This window comes from Colias croceus, chromosome 21, assembly GCF_905220415.1.
Source record: "Colias croceus chromosome 21, ilColCroc2.1".
NCBI classification, from domain to species: Eukaryota; Metazoa; Arthropoda; class Insecta; order Lepidoptera; family Pieridae; genus Colias; species Colias croceus.
This window is the reverse complement of record NC_059557.1, coordinates 7,080,534-7,105,664: the sequence shown is the minus strand read 5'-3', so window position 1 is coordinate 7,105,664 and position 25,131 is coordinate 7,080,534. Positions and strand designations below refer to the sequence as shown.

The window sequence follows — 25,131 nt, the reverse complement described above, 5'->3', positions numbered from 1 at the left end:
AATGAACATACAATTATGTAAATATGTAAATAATACTATGTATTACCTGTATAAAAGTAATATGTATATTATACATGTAAGTATGTACCTACATAATATTAGGTGGATATCTCATTATTAAGTACAGTATTGTCCACTTATGTAATGTGACTAATGATATTGAGAACAAACTAAAAAATAAGCAGTATCAAGATCGTTCAGTCCATTTTCCCTAGGGTTGCACACTCAAAATTTTGATTTCCCTAATTGCCATCAGATTCTGGTTTACCTATAACACATGACTTAACCAAAGTTACAAAACGGGTTTCTGCTATTTTAAGTTAAACATGTTTGACGTGCATGTCATAATATACCTACCATATTTATTATTTAAGAATTAAGTACGTGTCATTAAACTTGCTTTAAAGTTAATTGTAAAATAAAAAATATCATACCATAAACGGTGTGATATTTTACGTAAAATTAGATGTAAAAAATTACTTTAAAATACTAAAAACAAGTTCTCACCGAGAAAGAAAACACACAATGTCCATTTAGAAATGTCACGCATTTTGTTTAAAATAATAATTATTAATCCTGTCATTTTCGAACTATATGCTTTATGTCAAACGTAAGAAATATCTAGAATCTTACTAGAATATGTCAAGACTAATATTATGAGCCTGTATCATCACTACATATTATAAAACAAAGTCGCTTTCTCTGTCCCTATGTCCCTATGTATGCTTAAATTTTTTAAACGTTGCGTAGATTTTGATTCAGATTTTAATAGATATGCTAATAACTTACATAATAACTTAAACATCATCCTAGGATTTTTCCTTTTACCTTTGGTTTGATATTTTTATTATTGTAGAGTCACCTAACCTGCGTGTAATTGCCAAGTTTCCTTATAAAATAGGAAGTGCAAATTAATGGTTTATAATATGATTTGATTTATTAAAAACGAGTTTTAAAGTGACCATAGTAATAAAATATAGAACGGGAAAAAATATAACAAGCGGAAGTCACATATTTCTTGTATCTAATATCTTTTCTAGCTATAAAATATATTTAACTAGCTGTGCCTCTCGGTTTGACCTGCGTGGCTCCGCTCCTGTTGATATTAGCGTGATGATAACTAATAGCCTTCCGCGATAAATGGGCTATCTAACATTGAAAGAATTTTTCAAATCGGATCAGTAGTTCCTGAGATTAGCGCGTTCAAATAAACAAACGAACAAACTCTTCAGCTTTATAATATTAGTATAGATTTATAATTTTCATTGCTCTGTCTCAATGTGTGATTTTATTTATGTAGTTTAACGTGTCGTGGTTTAAGGGAATCCTAATTTGTGGTACAGATGTTTGCTAATTAGTATTTTATTTTACCAAAATAATTTTTTTTGTAATTTCGGGTTAACATTTTAATTCCTTTTGCACATGAGGGCGTTAGTTTGCTATACACAGTAAAATATACCTAATATAGTAAATCTAAATACAAAATGGCGCCAACATGCATAGTTTTTTAGACCTAGCCCTATTGTTCTTATTTACAAGAATCAGTTACACGTAAAACTGCACTCTAAGCACACCGTGAATTTAACAATTGAAATAAAAATAAGTGAAAAGAGCAAGTTAATTCTAAGTAGTTAAGCAGCTAAGCGTTGGACGTACTTAAGGTGGCGTGCCAAGACGCTAAGTGCAGTAGTGAACTTAAAATACATTCCATTTATTGTTTTAACTTTTAACCTTTAGGGTCACTTCACTTCGATGTATGCACTTAAAGTTAGTCTAGCTCTTGCTGCATCTGTACTATATTACTTGTTCGTGGAAAATAATAAATGTAAGAGATATTTTATCGTATCATATATAACTAGCTGCGCTCCGCGGTTTCACCCGCGTGGCTCCGCTCATGTTGGTCTTAGCGTGATGATATATAGCCTATAACCTTCCTCGATACATGGGCTATCTAACACTGAAAGAATTTTTCTCGGACCAGTAGTTACTGAGATTAGCGCGTTCAAACAAACAAAATCTTCAGCTTTTTAATATTTGTATAGATATATAAAATATGTATATATGTTTTCAAGTCTATTATTGCCTAATATTGTAAGTACAGTACTGCCCGTTTTTCAAGAGCTTACTCGACATATTTACAAAGTTGTTACAATTAAAAATTATATGTTTAAAATATGTACCTCATTCGGTAATAATTTTATCCGTTATAAGGGCTATTTTCGACTATTATAAAGCTAACATCTATACATATAATAAATCTGTAGAAAGGTCAATTCTGTACATTGAAAATATTGAAAAAATAACTAGCAGGGGGTGTTACTGGATCGATACCAAACCCAAATATGTGATTAAAAAAATTTTTGTCTGTCTGTCTGTCTGTCTGCCTGTCTGTCTGTCTGTATGTGAAGACATCACGTGAAAACTACCGGTTCGATTTCGATGAAACTTGGTATAATTACACCTTATTATCCTGGGCGTAAAATAGGATACTTTTTATCCTGGAAAAATACGTAGAAAAAAAATTAATCTCAATTTTTCAGTTATCCATAGACGTTGTTCTGTAGTAGGTACCGCGAACACACGTTGCGTATTATTATAGACCTAGCCGTATTTGGGTCCAATAGATATTTATAAGATGTCATTGTCCGAGTTACTCAAAATGGAAAAATAAACCATCCACGCAAAGACCGACATCCGCGCGGACGGAGTCGCGGGCGGAAGCTAGTATGTTAATTTTATTCTAAAATACATTTAATAACATTTGACGGAGTAGTGTACAAGTTAAATATAGCTGCTTTTATCTTAAAAATCGCACTAACTTTTTGTAATTGCTTATATCATACAATTTTCCTCAACCAAACGAAATACTGGAACCATAACATTTTTTACCGTCTAATCGACGTGCAGACCTTGTATTTGGCCTTGTACAGAGTAACGATCGCAATTTTTTGTTACATTTTTTATAGTCGGTTAAGCGTGTTTACTTAATAGATAAAAGATACGCTAACGATTGCCGCAAAAACTAATAACAATGAACTCAAATGTATTGTGAGATTTTATATCGATAGATTACAATTATTATAGAGAGATAATTTAATAATCTTAAGTGTTAGATACGGTTTAAGTGTAATGTGAGATTGCAAAGATAGGTTCGTATTAGTTAAATTTGTATAATACTAGTGGTCCGCCCCGGCTTCGCCCATGGTACATATTTCGCAATAAAAGGTAGCCTATGTCCTTTCTCGGGTTTCAAAATATATCCATACTAAATTTCATGCAACTTGGTTCAGTAGTTTAGGCGTGATTGAGTAACAGACAGACAGAGTTACTTTCGCATTAGTATGGATAATTCGGTTTTATGATTACTTCATGAGAAAAAAATCACACGTATTTAGAAAAATCCATAGAAAATAAAAATCTATGTTGATACATAATATTGTTATGTCCTCGTATTGATGATAATATAATTTATGTTGAATAAAATGAAGTTTGATTTTGACAATATGTGCGGTTTGATTCAAACACAATATAGCTTTTTTATAATAGAAGTCTTAACTCTGCTCAAACCTTGGTTAGGGAGCCAGGTGAAAATTTGGTTAATTATTTCCTCTCAAGAGATAATTCGTCAGACGCATCAGAGTATAGTATTATAAAGCCTCGTGAACGTCAGCTGGCGCTCGGTTGGGGGGGTGAGCGGTTGTAGCCTCCCACGCACGTAGGAAAAAAAAATACATTCATTCATTTCCTCTCAGCTAAAAATTTGTCAAATTGTAGCTAACCCAATATCTCAACGAAAAAAAATAATCAGCTGGTTACAACATGGTGTATTATACGTCAGCTGGTGTCTCGAACATGAAAAAAATAAAATTATTTTCCGTGATTTCCTCTCAAACAAAAATTTACCTGATGATAGCTTATATGTAACTGTGGATATATATATAGGTCAGCTGGCTGTATCTTGGTGGAAAAACCGTCAGCTGATACTTTGAAAGTTATTACTTAGGAGTTAGACAGAAGCATCTATTGCCAATTTATATGCATCAACTGACTAGGTTTTCCTCGAATTATTGCTAGCTGATTTTTTTTATTTATCGCATCAGTATATTAACAATCAGCTCACAAATTTTCATCTGAGATGAAATGACGTATCTTTAAATATTATCGTTATTTTTAAAAATTCAAGCAACACACGCTAGCATAATATAGACAGTAATAAGGTACTTGGAGGTGGTTAGTTGTGCGCATGATCGGGGTACTACGTACATTCAGCCACTTCGGTAAACATGTTTTTACAAATATTATAAACTGCATTTAAAAATAACTATCATATCATCAAATTCACATAACTACCTAAAAGTGTAATAAATATGAAATAACCCACTAAAAACATTAGTTAACTATAATTATTAAAAAAATAATAGTATAATATATAATTAATAAAGTTATTACTTATCTTTTACGGGGACTTATGTTGATGGAATTCCACGTATCTCGATGATTTTGTTAATGTCTCACTATATTCGAGACACCAGCTGACGTATAATACACCATGCTGTAACCAGCTGATTATTATTTTTCGTTGAGATAATGGGTTAGCTACAATTTGACAAATTTTTAGCTGAGAGGAAATGAATGAATATACTTTTTTTTCTTACGTGCGTGGGAGGCTACAACCGCTCACCCCCCCAACCGAGCTCCAGCTGACGTTCACGAGGCTTCATAATACTATACTTTGATGCATTTTACTAATTACCGCTTGAGAGGAACTTGGTCATAAAATCTGCTTCTGGCTCCCGGACCATACGGTCATAATGTAACAATGCCTTTCGAAATTATGGTTTAATAGGTAATCCTATCCTATCCTACTAGTAATTTATATTATATTATAAATGCGAAAGTTTGTGACGTTTGATGTGTATGTGTATGTTTGTTACTCTTTCACGCAAATACTACTGATACGATTACAATGAAATTAAGCACACATATAGAGGGTAACTTGGATTAACACATAGGATGGGTTTTGTCCCGGAAATCGCACGGGAGTGGGAAATATGCGGGTTTTTCATTGAAAACGCGGGCGAAGCCGCGGGTGGAAAGCTCGTATATCATAATGTATAGTTTCCTAAAGCTCTCTGTCAGAATAATTACATAATCAATATTGTATGAAATTAATATATTATGTAGAACTCACTGAAACGTGAATAGATTAATTAATTATTTCATTAATGAGCTGCTAAACAATATTTACACTCATAAATTTATTATAAGCTGGTATGGTATGGTAATTTTCGCAGAACTGTATATGAGAAGAATAATTAAATTGTTTAATTTATAACTAATATTTTAAGTTACAACGTACATTTAATTTAATCCTTCCTACTAATATTATAAATGCGTGTATGTGTATGTATGTTTGTTACTCTTTCACGCAAATGCTACAGAACCAATTACAATGAAATTTAGTACACATATAGAGGGTAACTTGGATTAACACATAGAATAGGTTTTATCCCGGAAATCCCATGGGAACGGGAAACGTTTTCTTTGAAAACGCGGGCGAAGCCTCGGGTGGAAAGCTAGTTAAAATATAAATACGCATTTTAATTTATGCATCTAATTAGATTTAGCAATATTTTGAAATAATAAAAAAGCAACAACACAAGGAGCAAAACAAAGTTCTTAAATATCAATTAACATAGTAATAAATTGTTGAAATGTATACGAAGTATCATCGACTCGCACAATAAAATATATTCACATGAGCATCAAAACAAGTTTCCTATTAATAAAAGTAAAGACACAGATGATTTATGAGCCTTATCCCAATAAAATAAGATAGCTAATACAACGTCAACATTATGTCAATCTTATAATTAGATTAAATTGTAGTTAGCAAATGTGTTGCCGCAGCCCTACAGTACTTATTACGCAAATGTGAACCTTATTGCGTTGTATTAAAGTGCACGAGGATTGTTAAATAGGGTTGTCGCTAAGTTTGTTCTGTTTGAAGTAGTCGGATGGCATATGGCGGTGTGAAGTAGGTTATGAAAGTGAAAGCTTGTGTAATACGAGGACTAGTCCAGCTGGTTATGACGTCACAGTACTGCTATTTCCGTAAGTGCGATAATGTGACTTAATGTTATTGGTAACTAATAGTAATCATAATTCAATGTTTAACGGTTTGTAATAGTTATGTATCTGTCTGTGGCTACTTACTGTGACGTAGAGTCGTAATGACTTGACTGTTTATAGTAATACATGCTAAAGTATCTATTAAATTACTGTAATAATAATAATGTATTAGAGTAATGTTAAACAGACCTTATAGACACTACGAGAGTGCTCTACGAACTATTATTATTACAGATAAAAATCAAAATATCACGTGTCAAGACAGTAACAATATTTAGAAAATGCAACAGCTTTTTAACATGCGAGCAACAAAGACGTTAGTAAAGTATTATATTCTTTATAAGGAGAATACATTAATTATAACAAGAATATAAACTTATTACGATTTATATAACAACTAGCTTTTCACCCGCAGCTTCGCTCGCGTAGTCAAAAGAAAACCCGCATAGTTCCCGTTCCCGTGGGATTTTTGGGATAAAAGCTATCCTAAGTTACCCTATAATAAGTGTGTACCAAATTAAATGAAAATTGGTTCAGCAGTTTTTGAATAAAGGAGTAACAAACAAACAAACATACAAACTTTCACAAATAAAATATAAGAAGGATTAATTCCAGCATGTCCAGAAACACGAAAACTCTCACTGTGCGCTAATCTACTTCGCTGACATGTCTCCCCAGTGATCACACGTCACGTTTGCGAACTCAACTCGAATTAATTTCCGCATAGAACCTACCATGGTACAGTGTTACTCACAATGTGAAAAAAATGTGTGCGTGTACGTGTACACACTTATGAAGTGAAAAATATACTTATTTTTCAAAAAATAATTTACTATATGCAACTTTACAGAAATACGACGAATCACGCGTGGTAGGGATAAAAAAAAGATGGCGCGTAACGGAAAAATGTCACGCGTAACGAAAAAATGTTACACTAAATTTTTTTCCAAACTCGATAAAGAAGTTTCACTTCAAAAAGACGAGAAAAATGAAAAAGATGATTAACGCTACAACGTGTCTGCGATGGACCGTACAGGAGCCGGGAAACGATTGTAATTATTAACAACATTAACAACTTATTCTATATAGTCTATAGTAGTATTTAAAACCGGCCAAGTGCGAGTCGGAACTTGCGCATCGAGGGCTCCGAACAAACGTACTTTTTATTTTGTTGTAAAATTTTAATGTATGCTTTTAGAAATTTCTCTTTATCTGTGCAATATTACCTTGCTTCGTACCAAATTTTAAGACTTCGCGTGAAGTACCCTGAAGGTTTTGCTTCCCTTGCGTATGTGGTAGTGAAAATTTTCAACATAAACGGCTGTAGTTTTAGGTTTATGCGCACGTAAGTCGACGCTTACTCGATTTCGAATGCAATGAACGCAAGATTCGATTACGAACTCATGGTAAGGGTAACACCAACAGCGAACATTAGTGGCCATGAAGTTAGAATTGGAGTCGCCTACAGAACTCGGGGTTTCCGGTTAGGAAATTGTCTTGTGCAAGTGTGCTTTGATCAATTAACCTGTTTGACTTTGTTTTGTGAACGTATTGGGAACTAAGTGCACAATCTGTGAATGTTTAGAGATAATTGTGAAATTAAATTAACTTTGAAATACATTGTTCTTTTGTATATTATGATTTTCCATGGATACTGATTTCCGAATCGGTGGTAAATTGTTAAAAATATGTGATGATAATTCAAAAGTGCTTCTATCTTCTATGTTTGAGTTTGCATATTATATTAACGATTGTCTTCTTTGTATGTATGCATGTATGTTGATCTATTTATTTTGCAGTTGGTTGTTAATATGTGAACATATAGGGTGAAATCTAAAAAAATAAGTTTTTATTAGGTATCTAAAATAACTTACCATTTAATATAATTTTTATATCAATAATTAAAATTATTACCTACCTATATATTTTGATCATATTATAGTGACGATTTGGTACATCTTATTTCAAACTCAAACTAGAACATTTATTTATTCAATTAGACTTCTTCTAGAAGCACTTTTGAAACGTCATTACATTTTTTTAACATTTACCACCGATTCGGAAAGCAGTATCTATGGAAGAAAAGACATTCGGCAAGAAACTCCATAGTTGCTCTTTTAAATCATGTCAGTTTTACAGTTAAATTTTTACAAAATACATATGAAACATCATAATTTTATAATAATATTGCCAAAGAACTGTCCTGTGGTATTTAAAAGATCATTCTTAATTAACTATACATAGAAAACACAAAACAAAAACCCTTTACTAACTAACAGGCAAATAATATATTCATACACACGAACCAAATCTACACAATATCTTATATTTTTTGTACTACATATTTGACAACTCTTCGAGAATCATACGCCTTATGTAAACGGTATGTGATTTACATACAAACATACATAGAGTAATCGAAATTTATCGAGCCTAGGCACAGTAAATAAACATATTAACCTTAAGTGGATGTGCGGATGTTGGATTTACGTCGCCTTAAGGGATGAGCGACGAGCGAATCTGAAATTATTGGTAAAAAAGACACAAAAATTAAGAATGAAACTGGGTTTTAAATTTTTATTCTATATGCATTGTTATAATAAATCATAAAGCGTTAAGCATAAAAAATAACATGACGGAGATATATTTTTTAATTTTAATTTTTAACTTTTAAATAAATTCTGTTTAGTATAGTAGGTAGGTAGTATAGTATAGTTTATATTATTTTTCGTAGTGTGTTAATAGCCCTATAGATGTAAAAAGTTTTGAATGCATGAAAATTCTTTATTGCGTAAAAAATACGTAAAATAAACAAAATACTTAACATAAAATTGCAAAAATCGGTCTTACCGCTAGGCAGCGATTTCTACTATTCAATGTGTGAGGAATTACTATGAAGTTTTTGACACGACGATTTATTGAATGAACTTACGTGATAACTTATCAAACCGCGACCGCCTCTCCCTCGAGCCCCCCAAATTCACAAGCCGCGCACGCTTCCTGAATCTTTAATTTTATTGAATCCCATCGATCCCACTTGTTCCCAGCCAGATGTTTGTCGATAGAAGTTATCTTGATTATTTTGCTAAGCGTTTGCGCTGACTGATTGCGAGTCGAGTTTATTACCTTTTAAATTACGTGTTCAGGTTTTATGTGGAACATCTCTGTTTATTTTGAAGCTCTATATTTGTTAACAAGTAGATTGTAGAATTATGTTAAAAAGAAAATGGTTTTCTGGACTGGGTACTTAAAGAACTGGGTACTATAAGTTTGATTTGTAGTTTTTTAAGATTTACATGTTTGGAAATAGGTAGGTAAGTATAGCCTTTGTTCCTTACTAGCTGTTCCCCGCGGTTTCACCTGCAATGCTCCGCTCCTGTGGGTCTTAGCGTGATGATATATAGCCTATAGCCTTCCTCGATAAATGGGCTATCTAACAGCGAAATAATTTATTTTTCAAATTGGACCAGTAGTTCCCGAGATTAGCGCGTTCAAACAAGCAAACAAACAAACTCTTCAACTTTATAATATTCGTATAGATGAGTAGTATTGTTTTGTGTATTAGGAAAGAAAATGTAAAATTCACTCAATTATGGAATATCAATAGAAAGCAACTGATCGGAAGATATCATAGAATACTAGCTGAAACTTAAATATCTATTTCATTTATATGATGCTTTTGCATGAAAGAATAATAATAGGATAAAATTCTACACTTTGTCAATTATACGCAAATACATTTCATAGACTAAGTTCAGAACAGAACGAACGGAAATGAATGAAGTTGGTCTCGTCTCTGTGAAACTGCCGGTGACTAATTACTATGTGTAATATTAAAGACGCTTCTTATAGGCAAAATAAATGTTTTGGTTTAACTTTGGCATGTTTATTATCAAGTACTAGCTTACCGCCCGCGGCTTCGCCCTCTTTGTCTAAAACCTAATAAATTATATAGGTACTAAAACCTTCCTCTTGAATTACTCTATCTATTAAAAAAAACGCATCAAAATCCGTTGCGTAGTTTTAAAGATTTAAGCATACAAAAGGGATATAGGGACAGAGAAAGAAACTTTGTTTTATACTATGTAGTGATTAAATGAAACTAAGTCTAGTTACGTAGTAATTAAAAATGGCCGAAATAAATGCAACAATATAAAAATTATGTTAATTTTTTGGTTTTCGAGGAGTGGAGTTGTAAAAAATTGTAAAGTGACCTTTTTTAGCATAATATCTACACTTTAAACTTGTTTTTAAAATAAACCGTGTAAATTTATATTGGTCAATAGTGTTAAATGTTACCACTACTAAATTGTACCCTTTAAAACATTTTTATTTACACATTTTGAGTGAAAAATACACACCCTAATAATAATAAAAGCAACTCAACTAGGGCTTTATAATCACACAGAGTTGTTAACCGCATTTACATTCATAATTGAAAAAATAAAACATTTAAATGAATAAAATATACCAAACGTAAATGTTGAGCTACAGTAATATAAAATCAAACTACATTACAAAGTACACAGCTTCAAACAATTGTTCTCGTTATAAAATACAACATTATTTGAATTATAACGAAGTTAGTAGGTTAAAAGTTTTAATAAAAGCATAAAGTGTCTTCGGGGAAAATGTCCCGTTTAAATATTAGAGCTGCACTCGTAGCATAAAGGAATTTTCTAGCGCTTGCATCGCTGAAAATATTGAAGCGTCTACCGCGCCAGTATAAGCGGCAGCGGACGCGTAAGCGGAAGCGATTTAGATACTAGAGTGCACATTTTTAAAGCGCTGTATATCTTACTTTGTGAGTTTATATTTTGATACGGTGTTCGAAATAATTTAGTTTGTATGAATAATTTCGTTTTATGGCATAATTAGCTGGAGAATATTAGTTTTTAATGTTGTGTGGTGGATGCTTTTATGTTTTAAGTTTTCCGTTTTTAATGCTCGCATTTCTTAGTAAGTAGAGAACGGTTTTACTTGGCTTGAAATGAAAACTTCTAAGTTAGAACATTGTTAAATATTATAGTATGAATTTCCAAAAAAAGGGACTACGCAACAATTTTGCATTTGTCTGATTAATGAATTAAATATATTGGTATTGATTTTTCCCATAAAAAGTATAGATAGTAGATACTGTTTGGGTATAGGTACTGGTGTATGACAATATTATCAAAATATCATGGCAACAAATGAAACAATTACAATGAAACTTGTAACAAGATATAAAAGCTGAAACAATGTCCTCAGAAAACAATTAAACGCTTCAGACACTTAAGATGCAGCTTATTGCAACTTAACTGATAACATTAAGGAATATTGTTTTTCAAGCAATTTCGGCGCTGCAAGGAAATGTTTAATGGTTCAGGCTCTTGGTGGGAAGCAATATTCTTTGAAACGGTTTAATAATACTTGCTACGTGGTTTATAGCGTCATCTAGTTGTTGGTTCCGTATTATTTTAATTTGAGATACTATAAGTTTATATTAAACGTTTTAGAATTTAGTTTAATTCATTATTATTAGCAGTATGGTTTGTTACATATTATTATTTTCAATTTATCTGCGCATTATTAACATCACCACTGCTCGAACGGTGAAGGAAAACATCGTGAGGAAACCGACATGTCGAGTAATCAAAAAGTTCTACGACATGTGATATCTGCCAACCCATACTTGACCGCTCATAGAGCCCTTGTTCCAGCAGTAGGAATGTATATGAGTTGATGATGTTGGTTGAACTTGGGTTACTTTATCGACTTTTACCTGCGTTCCAATGCACGTATTGCTAGGAAACATTACTTTTGACAAAACTTAAAGTTGACAAAACTTGACAAAACTTAAAAAACAACCGACTTCAAACTTGCACTTGCAAAAATGCCCATAAAATAAAAACTACTGGGCCTATCCGAATAAAATTTTTATGGGACCAATTCGACACCATCCCGCATCGAACAAAAAAAGAATGACGTAAATCGGTTCAGAAACCTCGGAGTAATCGGTGTACATAAATAAAAAAAAAACATACCGGCCGAATTGATAACCTCCTCCTTTTTTTGAAGTCGGTTAAAGAAACTCTGTAAATACGAAAACATCGACATTCGACATATTATTATCGCAAATCAACACATGATGGTAATACGTGGAGGCAATACCCTAAAATATACATTGACCCATAACATTGCATAAATATATTAACCTATGCGTATTATATTTGTGAATTTATATGTTGTGTTTAATTACTTTATATTTATGTCATATTAATTATTGGCTCTTATTTTAATCAAATAGTTTAAATCATAAAAGCGGTCAAACACACACATGAAAAAGTAATCTAGTTTAAAATAGAACTCATTGTTTAAGTATTCTTGTCATTGTAAAATAATCTCAACTATCTGCCACTTGTAAAGATAGCAACGGCTTTTGTGTTGCCGCCTTTTGATTTAATACATATTTGTTTGTTATCTAATTGGACTTGTTGAGTGTGTGGAGAGCTCTCGAATTGAGTGTGCCATTTATTTTTAGAGAAGTTATCGTTATGTTAGGTATAAGTTTTTGAAGTGAAACTTCTTTAGTAGAGAAATATTTCAAGGTCGCGTCTTGGCAATACCGACACGTCATGGAGTAAGGCTCGATTTTGGTATATTTGAATCTTGCCAAAGAAGTTTCACTTCTGACGCTGTTTTTATGGTCAATGATGTACGCATATGAAATATACAAGATAAGTGAATAGTAAAGCCTGAATAAGTTATTATTAAACACACTAAAGAAAGAAAAATGTATTTATTATCAATAATAATTAGGTAACAGAATTGAATATCAACTGAAATGGAATCAACCCAGCTTAATCCTGCAAGTAAAATGTTATAAACAGATTAATTTCAAGCAGATAGTTAATACAAATTAAGAAATCATATTATTTATTCCGTGCTGCATTAACTTTTCATATATTTAGCATATAAAAGACCAAATTAATCTCAGAGCTTAACAACGTACAGAAACTTTACAGTAATCGAGTTTACGACACTACAGCCATGCTGTATTCAATAGTGAAATATGGAACGCAACACTTATGTTTTAGAACACCGAAAATTCCAACAAAACCAGTGTCCAGTTGAGTCGCGGAAATTCCGTAATCAGTAACAAGTTGGAAGTTGGAACAAATGGACGGAGTTCCGAGAACATTGTTCCGTTATAATGGAACTTGGAAATTCCGCTGTAATTAAGCAGTGTGGAACACAAATAGAAGGTGTAGTTTGACACTTACAATAAGTGCATGTGATCGTGGACATTTTTGTAAGTTTGTTGTTTTCTGACGAATTTGGGAGTTATGTTTAATATTTATCTATATTATAATATATACATGTATGTCCATCATTTATTGATAAGATATATATTTTACTAGTAATGCCTTGCAGCTTTACCCGCATTTTTCATTGCTGCTTTTGTCGTAGCATGATGTTATTGTATAGTCGAAGACCTTCTTCGATAAATGGACTATCCAACACTGAAAGAATAATTCTATTCTAACAAGTAGTTTCAGACTTTAGCGTGTTCAAACTAAGAAACAAGAAATTATTCACCTTTATAATATTAATATAGATTAAATAAAGTAAATATATATAATGTGTTATTATTTCTATTATTCCTTTTCTACTTTTGATTACTATACATTACCCCTGTACGTTCTAATTGGTTCTAATAAGGGTACATCACTACATTATTACATTTACTACATAATCGAAGTGATATGTGCATGGAATAGATGTACAAAGCATTTCAATAATTGGATTGTAACTAGTGTACATAATAAGCATTTAATTAAACTAGAGACGTTTTGATTAACCGAACTGCCATTCGTTAATTAAAGGTCAATATTTAAAAAGAAATACGTATCTTTTATTTCATACTAGGTTTCCGCTAGCGGCTTCGCCCGCGATTTCAAAGAAAAACCCGCAAAATTCCCGTTGCTGTGGGATTTCCGGGATAAAAACTATCCTATGTGTAAATTCAAGTTACCCTCTATATGTGTGCTAAATTTCATTGTAATCGGTTCAATAATATTTGCGTGAAAGAGTAACAAACATACATACATCAAAATGTATTAGTGTTATCTTCTTCTATCTTATTCCTGTCAAAATATTTCGATCACCACATCACAAATGATATATGCTTGTTTAAACCACATAAAATTAATTAAACTACAGTCTAATGTGGTTGCACTATTAACCTATGCGTCGCCATACATTAATCTAGTAGGCCATGCGTTGTATGCATGATTTGTTTAACACCGCATATTTGCAATCAATGAATTATGCTAAGCGGTTAATGTTGAGCTGTTTAACAGTCTATCGTTATTTATCAAAATGTTCGTGTAATAAATGTTGTTGTGTATAGTTGGATATATTATTGTATTACGGCGTTTTATGTTAGGAATCACATCTCTCTTTATATGTTCTGTGTTAGGAATCATCTTTTAGTGCCATCGAAAATACTAGGTAATTCTAGGCTAGTCTGGACGTCGTCTTCCACTCTACTAGATCGACTCTTGCTCTTTAAGCCTACAAGTACTTAAAGTTAATTTTAAAGGTATATTCTATTAATAATTGAATTACATACTCTATATTTTAATACTTAGATTTATAGAAAACTGCGAAATAGATCAGCAATTTTTGAGTGAAATTGCAACAAATAAGTTTATAATATAGTATTTTTTTTAACAATAGTTATGCAGAAAACACTGATTCGTATTCATCAGATATGAAACCATAGATGTCTGTGTATAAAATACTTAACCCTCACTGAAAATCGGTGCTGCACGTTTTTTACGTCACAGATGTTCACCGAGTGATTTCCCCTTTTAATGGCATCATGCCTCACAGACTACACACTTCAATGTGTATTTTTAATGCCATATAAGTATTGTATATAAATTGTTTTCATTATGTACTTGTGAGGCTATGTGTCATTAAATAAACGTTTTCTTTCTTTCTTTCTTTCTTTCTTTCATTCTAATAGAAACAGTAATAAATAAGTGGATTAAACACCTATATAATTAAACCCTTAAAACCCTTAAATAACCAAAAAATATACGAACTTTATTGGAACATCAAAGCAGGATCAAGCGAGCTCCGAGTTTCATTCGAATTTGTTACATTTGTACAGAATAAACACCTTGTAAGCCAGCTTTTCTCTTTTTACGATCAAGTTTATTTCAGCATTGTCGTATGGATGTCAATATTGGAGTTCTAAAATATAGCTTTTATTACTAGCGGTCCGCCCCGGCTTCGCCCGTGGTACCTACTACGTGTTTAACATGTGTGTCTACATGTTTAAACTATCCTATCTCTCAAGTTGGATCGAACTGCACATGGTGTGCGAATTTTATTATAATCGGTTAAGTGGTTTAGGAGTCCATTGAGGACAAACATTGTGACACGAGATTTTTATATATTAAAGAAAGATTACGAGAAAAATTTTTAAAATTCACTATGTTACGTTAGAGCGCAGCTAACATTCTTTCTCTGCGCTATATTTTTTGTATTTTACTTTTTTTTAATACGAAGCTGTGTCCATTTTACATCTACTATTGCTTTCATGAAACAATATTGCATTTTCGTCGTTATAGATTTAATTAACTGTAATTCTGATGTGTTTAAACGTAGTAATTTATAATAGTAACTTTTACGAGTTTTTGTTTTGTACCAAGTAATTTATCCATACTAAATATTATAAATGCGAAAGTAACTGTCTGTCTGTTACTCAATCACGCCTTAACTACTGAATCACTTTGCATGAAGTTTGGTATAGAGATATTTTGATACCCGAGAAAGAATAGGCTACTTATCCCGGGACATAGGATAGGTTTTATCCCGGAAATCCCACGGGAACGGGAACTATGCGGGTTTTTCTTTGACTGCGCGGGCGAAGCCGTGGGTGGAAAGCTAGTATTGATAAATATCTCGTTTTTGAAGGCAAACTGTTACGATTAAATTGTAATAAGTAAACTTATTTAGAGTTTCCTTTATATAAAGTATTTCATCTAAGATCTATAATGTATTATAATCTATCTCTGAACCAAAATTCATACAGATATCATCTGCCGTTTTTTACGTGAAAGGGTAAGTAATATATTTCTATATATTGTAAATCTGTGTAGGATACACGTCACAATCTACACTACTACGTTACGGTGCTTCTACATCAAACGAACATAGAGCTAGAGCTAGCTGAGCATTCAAACTCAAACTCAAACATTTATTTATTCAATTTGACTTCTCTTTTAAAAAGAAGCACTTTTCAAACAGTCATTACATATTTTTAACATCTACCACTTTTTTTTAAATTTAGAACTACTTAATTCTTTAATATTACGAGGAATTATATTTTAAAAGCGTATACCTGGACCGATAAATGAATTTTTAACTTTATATAATCGGAAAAATGGCATTTCAATTCTATTTCGTGTAAACGAAAACACATATTCGGTGTTATTCAGTATTAGAACATAACAAGGAATCGTTTCGAACGCTCTACGCCTGTTTACACTAAAAGAACTAACTATGTCAATAGTAAGTTTAGAATGAGTATTCGCTCGTTTGTTATAAATGCACCGTACAAAGCCATACAACATATTGGCAGTTGGTACACTTGGAAGTTACCAAAACTCTCGATAAACAGGTCAGCAAGCGCATCTGCATCCAACATTATTTATCAAGCTACCCTCAGGTAGTTGCAACTAATTGTGGTTACCAACTCCGTGAAAGTTACGAGCTATTTGACAAGTATTGTAATTAGGAACAATGGCCATTTTGTCTCTAGTTTAGGAGACGTTGTTATAGTTTAAGAGGTCGTTATAAGTTTAGTAAACGATGCTACAGGATTGGCTGAGATCGCACAATTAATACTCTGTTATTTATCTATTGGAATTGCATTCTTGAAAATGAAAATATCTGTATTGAGCACAACAAAGCTTGATGTATATTTTGATACTTGAAACGGAAGTGAGCCTACGTGAAATTATATATAAAAGAATAATCCGTCCTATTTATATCGCTAAAATAAAAATACATTAAAAGCTTCTCAAATATATTTAAAATGTAGACTTCTACCTATGTTCATTTTTGTCGCCAGCAAAAAAAGTAAAAGTAATCTTTAACAGAAAAAAAAAACATTAGTAAAATCGCCCCATACTTTATAGTTCTAATGTGGAAATAAAAACGATCAAATAGCGTTATTCGATCAATAGGAAAAATAAAATCGTCGATTGTACGAATTCTGATCGGAAATTGGAACAAAAACCACACAGCAATATCGATTAAGTGGCGATAAAGTGGAATCAGACCATTCCGGCAACGTGAAGTCGCTGCAGGTAGCTAATGGGCCGGAATATAGCTTGGAACCGCGCCAACTTCACACCGCTTGTTGAATACAGAATGAGGTTTGTAAACGTACCTTTAGTTGCAGTTTTGAGACGTTTATAATGTTGCTAATTGATTAAGATAAATGCGACAGATGAAGGGAAGAAAAATACGAGCAAAATAGCAGCTGAAATTCTCAATAATATGTAAAACAATAAATTAGAAGAGAAACACACATATTTATTCTAAAAGTTTATTTATTTTAAATGCGGTAATAATAAATACTTACTATCTTTTACTATATTATTTTCCATTTTAAATCCAGGAAGAACTTCACAGCGATCTCGATCTTACCTGTAAATAAGAATATTTACTTCATAATTGCTTCACAAACATACACTAGTTTATTACAAAATATAACTGACATTTCTAACCAAATAGTAAACAGTATTGCCCTATTCGAAGAAGAAATAAAACATCCAATTTATTGACTTGAAGCTTCTATAACATTTCAAAATAACCAGAGAATAGACGGAATAGAGGCGGCGAATTAAATTAGGGTTTAAAACTAGAACTTAGATATCGGATAGCAGTAACGAAGCTAGCATTGGTCGGCTACGAGCGGAGTAAATTGAATGAGCGTGGCCACCGCTTTTAAAATGTTTTCTTGAATAACTGTTATTTTACACGTCTGCGATAATATTCTTTGATAGTCTTAAAGGTTACGTAGAAAATTGAACCGCTCTAGCTTTTATAAATGCTAAAATATGTTAGGGTCGAGAATGTGTGTTATTTTTGTTTTGCAAATTGTATTTGTTTCTTTCTAGAATTTCGTAGCAAGATAATGTTTATTAGGACGTGCGAAATTTATAGATTTAAATAAAATATAGTGCGTACCTACTAGTAAACCGCTCTGACTTCGCATGGATTGAACAATTTTATTGGTTTAACTCAATAAAAAAGATACAATTTAAGGTTTACGAAGTTACAGCCGAGACACATACATTTTGCTTATAGGTATAGTTAACTCACATAGACAAAATGCAATCTAACATACTTACATAATATACTTTCCTATATAACTTTCCTAATAAAGTACTACGGAAGAACACTAATACCTAATAAGCTTAAACATTAACATCATAGAGAAATAATCAATTCTATTAACCTTGTATATATCGGTAACATATCCCATCATAATCCAACCTAAATTGACATCGGGTCACGGAGGGCTTACCCAGTTAATGTTTCAATTAAGAGACGATCCGGGGTTATTGCTACGTTTTACATTATGCAATAGTTTATAATTGAAAATGGGTTCTTAGGTGAGAGAGCTTAAATCAGGGTTGGCAAGAAATGATTCAAGAAACCTTAATGATGAAATGTTTGGGAGTGATGTCTCACAAAGATTAAATAAAACTTATCTTGTAACCTGATGAAAATGTATGGAAACATTAATGGTATCTATAATTTCAATGTCCTATCCAGTCGTACTAATATTTTAAATGTGAAAGTTTGTGATGTGTTTTTCTTGAAAACGTGGACGCTATCTTATAAAAATAAGTAAATAATCATTCCAACCTTTTAAGACTTTCATCACTGAACATAAGCCTTCTCCATAGATTTAAAACGACCGATCAATCTATTTCGAACGGCTCTATCATAGCTCAATGGCACTTTAATCAAGTTATTATTCCATATTATGTATAAATATATAATAAAAAAGTGCGTGTTGTGTGTAGTGTTCTATTCAGAACACTAGATATATTAATAATGTAATGTTCTGAAATGCTGCTCCATAAGTAACAATAAAAATATTAACTCATAACGTACGGGTTTTGTGTAAAAACTAAAAGAACACCTGCATTAATTCAAACCACCGGTTAGTGAGGTTTGCAAACACTACGTGACTATTACCACTGCGTTAGTATTACCTATAAACCCTTCAACCTTTGCATAAGGCCGGTTGCAGAGCTTCACCGACCATCAGTGCGTACGTCAGTCGCGCTTGTCATAATATGTATGGAAATACGCGTGCGTATGGTCAGTCTAGCTATGAACGGTTTTGTGAATTTCCATACATATGACAAGCGCGACTGACGTACGCACTGATGGTCGGTGAAGCTCTGCAACCGGCTTAAGGGATGCACATTATTTTTTCCGTCATCCGTAGCAGTTTTTCATTCAACTAAAACTAATCCCAAACTAAGTTGCTTAGTTTGGGATTAGTTTTAGTAACTGTAACTATAGGAACAACTATCGCAGTTTTTAATTCTAACATTTCATACAACAAACTATGTTGTTTGTAACTAAGCAGAGCTTTAAAAAACTGTTGATGTTTTTATTTGGAAATACACAAGTATATACGTATGTATAAAAAACGAAAAAAAAAATTCATTAAACAATATTAACGCGCCTACGAAAGAAGGAAGAAAGAAGATGGTTACGTTTTTCGAGTGTATATGTATATCTATTTCTTTGGTACACCCTACAACCCAAACTGCTGGACGGATTTTGACTTATAAGGTATCGTTGCTAGAATTATAGTAATGTCATAGGACACTTAAATTAACAGTCGGGTTCTTTGTTTTTATAATAATAACAATTCTTGTTTACCTATAGCAGAAAACACACGAAAATCTAAATCAATTAAAACAAAATCAAAACACGAATTTCGATTAACCAGATCAACTAAAGTGCAAAGTAAAGTGAACGTATCGCTTCACAAAGACAACACTAATCCAAATCCAAAAGACAAAGAAAGTTAAAGATAAAAGATCCGAAGCTCCAATAACGAATACCGTCTCAACTTTTAATGGCCCAGGAAACTATTAACAAAGATAAAGTCTGGTAGACTTCGGATCAATCGTTTAAATGATGGAGCTTTTGTTTGTTTTTTATTGGTATTTTCATATAGCTAAAACTCAAACTCAAACATTTCATTATAATGACAGGAAGAAGAACAAGAAATGGTAAAACTAAGTTATGAAAACTAATATCTAGAAGAAGTCTTATTAAATAAATAAGTGTTTGATTTTGACTTTTTAATCTGTGCTATTTACCATTTCAGAACTATTCATAAAAATGGAAAATCCATTACCACAATAGACTATAAATATTCATTCACATCCTGGTATATTTAATAAATCCTCTCACAATGAAAAGTAATTAAAATTTTCAGATCGCGTCCATAATGTAATCGGTGTCCATTGTGCGTCGAATTGACGTGACGTGACGGCGTTCGATAAGTGTCCACTGTCCGATACCAACGCGGTAAAATAGTGTTAATAAATGCTATCCATTTGAGGATTTACAGATAAGTAAAAGTTAATTATTTTTATAAATCGTATTTCGTATTTAATAACGCTTTTTTTTTCATAAAACTAATGATATTTTGTTCAATTATTGAAAAGTAAATGTATACATACACTATATTTATAGATACAATACATTTTATTTTCACCACGATATCTATACTAATATTATAAAGAGGAAAGGTTTGTATGTATGTATGAATGGTTTTCACGCATCAACTACTGAACCGATTATGAAATTTAGCACACATATAGAGGGTAACTTGGATTAACACGGATCAACAGGATACTTTTTATCCCGGAAATCCCACGGGAATGGGAACTATGCGGGTTTTCCTTTGAAAACGCGGGCGAAGCCACAGGCGGAAATCTAGTTTATTATAAAACTCGTGTAAACCTAATCACAAGGAAAAACAAATGTAACCAAAACCGTGACTATCTTTACATCGAATCATGAAGGTACACAATATTCATCGGTTACAGTCGGGAGGTTACCATCACTACATAGTATCAAAGTCGCTTTCTCTGTCCCTTTGTATGCTTAAATCTTTAAAACTACGCAACGGATTTTGATGCGGTTTTTTTTTAGTAGATAGAGTGATTCAAGAGGAAGGTTTTAGTATATAATTTATTAGGTTTTAGACAAAGCGGGCGAAGCCGCGGGCGGTTAGCTAGTGTCTTATATATTATAATAATAATACTGCTTCATTTTCAGTGTGGGAAGTGACGCTGCTTTCAGACATTATGGTTCTTTCTCGTGAAGAACTTACTATAGAAATGTTCCTATGAAGTAAGGTCTTACGGTGCATTTACATCAAACGAACATAGAGCTAGAGCAAAAGCATTATTTCCTGATAATTTAGTGTAAACGATAACTCGTATTCAGTGTTGTTCAGTATAAGAACATTGCAAATGATCTTTTCAAACGCACTGAGACGAACGAAAGAATTGTTAACGAAAACAACGAACGAACGAAAGAATACTTACTTGTTTGCACTAAAAAAATTGACAAAGTGGGGTTAGAATGTGCATTCGCTCGTTTGATGTAAATGCACCTTTAGACAGACATCATGGGTACGGGCGCTGGTCAGTAAATATCCTTATAAATGTAAATGACACGACTCTCTAGATGTTTCTCGAAGGTTCCAGTAAGGACGCTTAGGAATCACCCTAAAATAACATTTCCTATTCCATCTGTACCCTTGTGAGAAGGGTCTTGGATAACAAACGTTATATATGCATAAGTTTTACATAGTGTTTGATAGATATCTTATTCGTTTGTTTAGTAATACAACGCTTTCTTTGGAGTTCACGAGTTTGGGATAGATCGTGTGAATATTTACGACTAGATTAAATATGGCTTTGCTTTAGACAAAGTCGACGATATATTGTTATGTCAGTTGTAAGTTGGATTTCATGCGGAAATTTGGGCTGTGTGTTTAAAGTTATTGTAAGATTTAGAAATTACGATTATTCATGATTTAAGCTACTTTTATAATGAACATAAAATTGAAAATAGTGAACATAATCCCATTTGTAATAGGTAAAAAGAACGGCATAATAAATTTTTCTTCATTGCTATTTGACATTTGTATAAAATTTCTGAAATAAACTACCGTGAATTTAATCACTTGATTGATATGTGTTTTATCAAACTTAAACTTTAGTATTCTGCATTGACTATTAACCAGAAAATAAATATTAACTCAAACTTTGCACTATTTCCCATACAAAACCGCAAAGTACCCTTAAAACTGTAAAGAATTCGTAATCAGACGTTTGCGGTGGGTAAGGAATGACAAGTAATTTAATCTCGATTCCGTCAGAGGATTTTTCCTCTGACACGCGACCCTTTTTGTTCCGATGCCTGCTTGAAAGCTTTATTGGTCAGACCTTTTGTATGGGGCCAGGAAGTAAGCGCGACAATATTTCTATTAAACATGCCATATTAAAAAAAAAAATGCAAATATTGCTACATATTAGATAGCACCTTCTAGAACTTTAGTTCAATTTGTGTCAAATAGATATTTAATACTAACCACTAGAAATACTAATTCGTATATACTTACGTGTTTTTCGCAAGTGCGTTACTCAGGATTGAATCAAAACCCTACCCTTATAGGTTCTATGTAAATTAATCATTGATATGCTGAAGAAACAAAGTTCTAAGCGCACACCTACGTCCGAGAAGAGTCGTAGGTGCGTAGATACAAACGTTGACAAGAAACATGCAGCGTTACGCATGTCAGTGTCAAATCTTTTGACCACGCGTTTCCTGGCCATAGAACTTGCGCGTTCCCTGGCCTCACGGGAGGTGTCGTGTCAGATCAATTGTGTTATGCGCGCGAATTGTTCCCAAACAATGCCATTTAATCCACCTTGCCTTCAGATATTGTTTCTGATGAGAAATTTCGCCGCTCTAATGCCATTTCCCCCTTGAATGTAATCGTTCACTTTCCTAATGTGATTTTGTAGGGAAATAATAAAATGTCGACTTCTTGGAGGTGTGAGTTGTGAGGTATAATATAAAAATTCAATTATTTGTTTGAAACATATTATGTTAGACTCGCGTTATAGCTATTTTGATGTGTAGTTTAAATAATGTTTTCGATACTGATGCAATATACTTAAGTTTTGTTATACGATATAGTGACTATTTTGAAATAAATTTTCAGGTTTTCTTTTCAATATTTTTGGACTAAAATATATACTTACTATCATATTATGAACTATTGTCACTACATGGTATAAAACAAAATCACTTTCTCTGTCCCTGTGTCCCTTTGTAAGCTTAAATCTTTAAAACTACGCAACTGATTTTGATGCGGTTTTTTTTCAATAGTTAAAGTGATTCAAGAGGAATATTTTAGTATATAATTTATTTAGGTTTTTGACAAAGCGGGCGGAGCCGCGGGCGGTAAGCTAGTATCTTACTAAATAAACGAGAAAGTTTGTGAGAATGGATGGATCAATGTATGTTTGGTTAGATAGTTTTGAATAGCTCGTAGGAGACTTTTAATCCGCTTACTATGAGAGCATAGCGGTTTTAAGCTTCTAAAATCTTAATGTAAAAGTTAACTGTATATTTTTTATCTTTTCCCTGTGCTTTTCCACCAATAATGTTCGAGGATGTGTAGCGAGGAATGTGTTTGTAAATAAATAATAGTATCGCTTCAAATTTCAAACTAAATGAAGCCATGTAATTGGTTCTTTACAAACACAGTCTTCGCTACACATCATTTTTTTTTATAGTGGGGAAATCTTCCAAAGATAACCACTGCCCACGGGGAAGGAGCCGTGGGTTATGTCGGATTCCTACCGACTAAAACCCCACTGTGTTCCGTCGAGCCGCTGCGGGTATTGGTTGGAATTCTTCCGCGACCCCCTAATACTGTGGAATAGCACCCTTAAACTATATTGTTCAGTGTACCTTACTGAAAATATTTTATTGATTCAAATCTAAATAATAATAATACAAAGCCAAAGCCAAAACAATCGTCTAGTTTCAACACAAACACTAAATTCACATTAATTGCATTCAACTATATTAATACGAGCAATATAATATAAGATAAATTCCTTCCATACATGTCTGCCGGCCACATATCTGAGCGAAGGGTAACTAAGTTATATTATATATCGTCATATACATATAATTGTATAGGTATCATTGTGGTAATCCGATTGCACGGTCCACAGAATTACTCTGCATCCTGCTAAATGTGTTAAAAGCGTAATATTATTATGTACAATATGTTATGTGTGTGAAATAGATCGCATATTTAGTAGTTTAACTATAGTTATAGTTTGGGAGGAATATTATAAAGCTGAAGAGTTTGTTGTTTGTTTGAACGCGCTAACCTCAGGAACTTCTGGTCCGATTTGAAATTTTCTTTCGCTGTTAGATTAGACATTCATCGAGAAAGGCTGGCTATATATCATCACGCTAAGACCAACAGGAGCGGAGCCACGCGAGTGAATGTAAAAATATGTAGTGAAAAATATAACCTTCTTCTATTTTAAAGTAGGTTATAGGTGTCTTTTATATTTACATAATACGGACACCTAACAAACTAGTTTATTAAAAATTAAATATATCAGAGTTCTCCTTTTAAAAAGATGGAAGCTGTTATTCACTTGCCTGATAACCACTGTTGATATAATTTCCATACCATAAAAATATGCAATTGCTTTTCCCCATAGAAACATATTTTAAAGAGAAATGTGTTCGTTAATTTGAATTTATTTGACTTACAAATATTTCACCGCTTCTCATTACGTAAAAATGGAATTCAAAGTGAGAGAGATAGAGCACGTTGTCCCTTTC

General features: G+C 32.6%; 1 protein-coding gene and 1 pseudogene across 2 annotated transcripts in view; both read right to left on the bottom strand.

The window, feature by feature from the left end:
- The window catches only part of LOC123701253 (brain tumor protein), a 366,899-nt gene that overhangs the window by 209,689 nt on the left and 132,079 nt on the right, over nt 1-25,131 (bottom strand). The gene's annotated exons all lie outside the window — the stretch shown is intronic.
- Nucleotides 21,507-21,604, bottom strand: LOC123701565 (annotated as a pseudogene).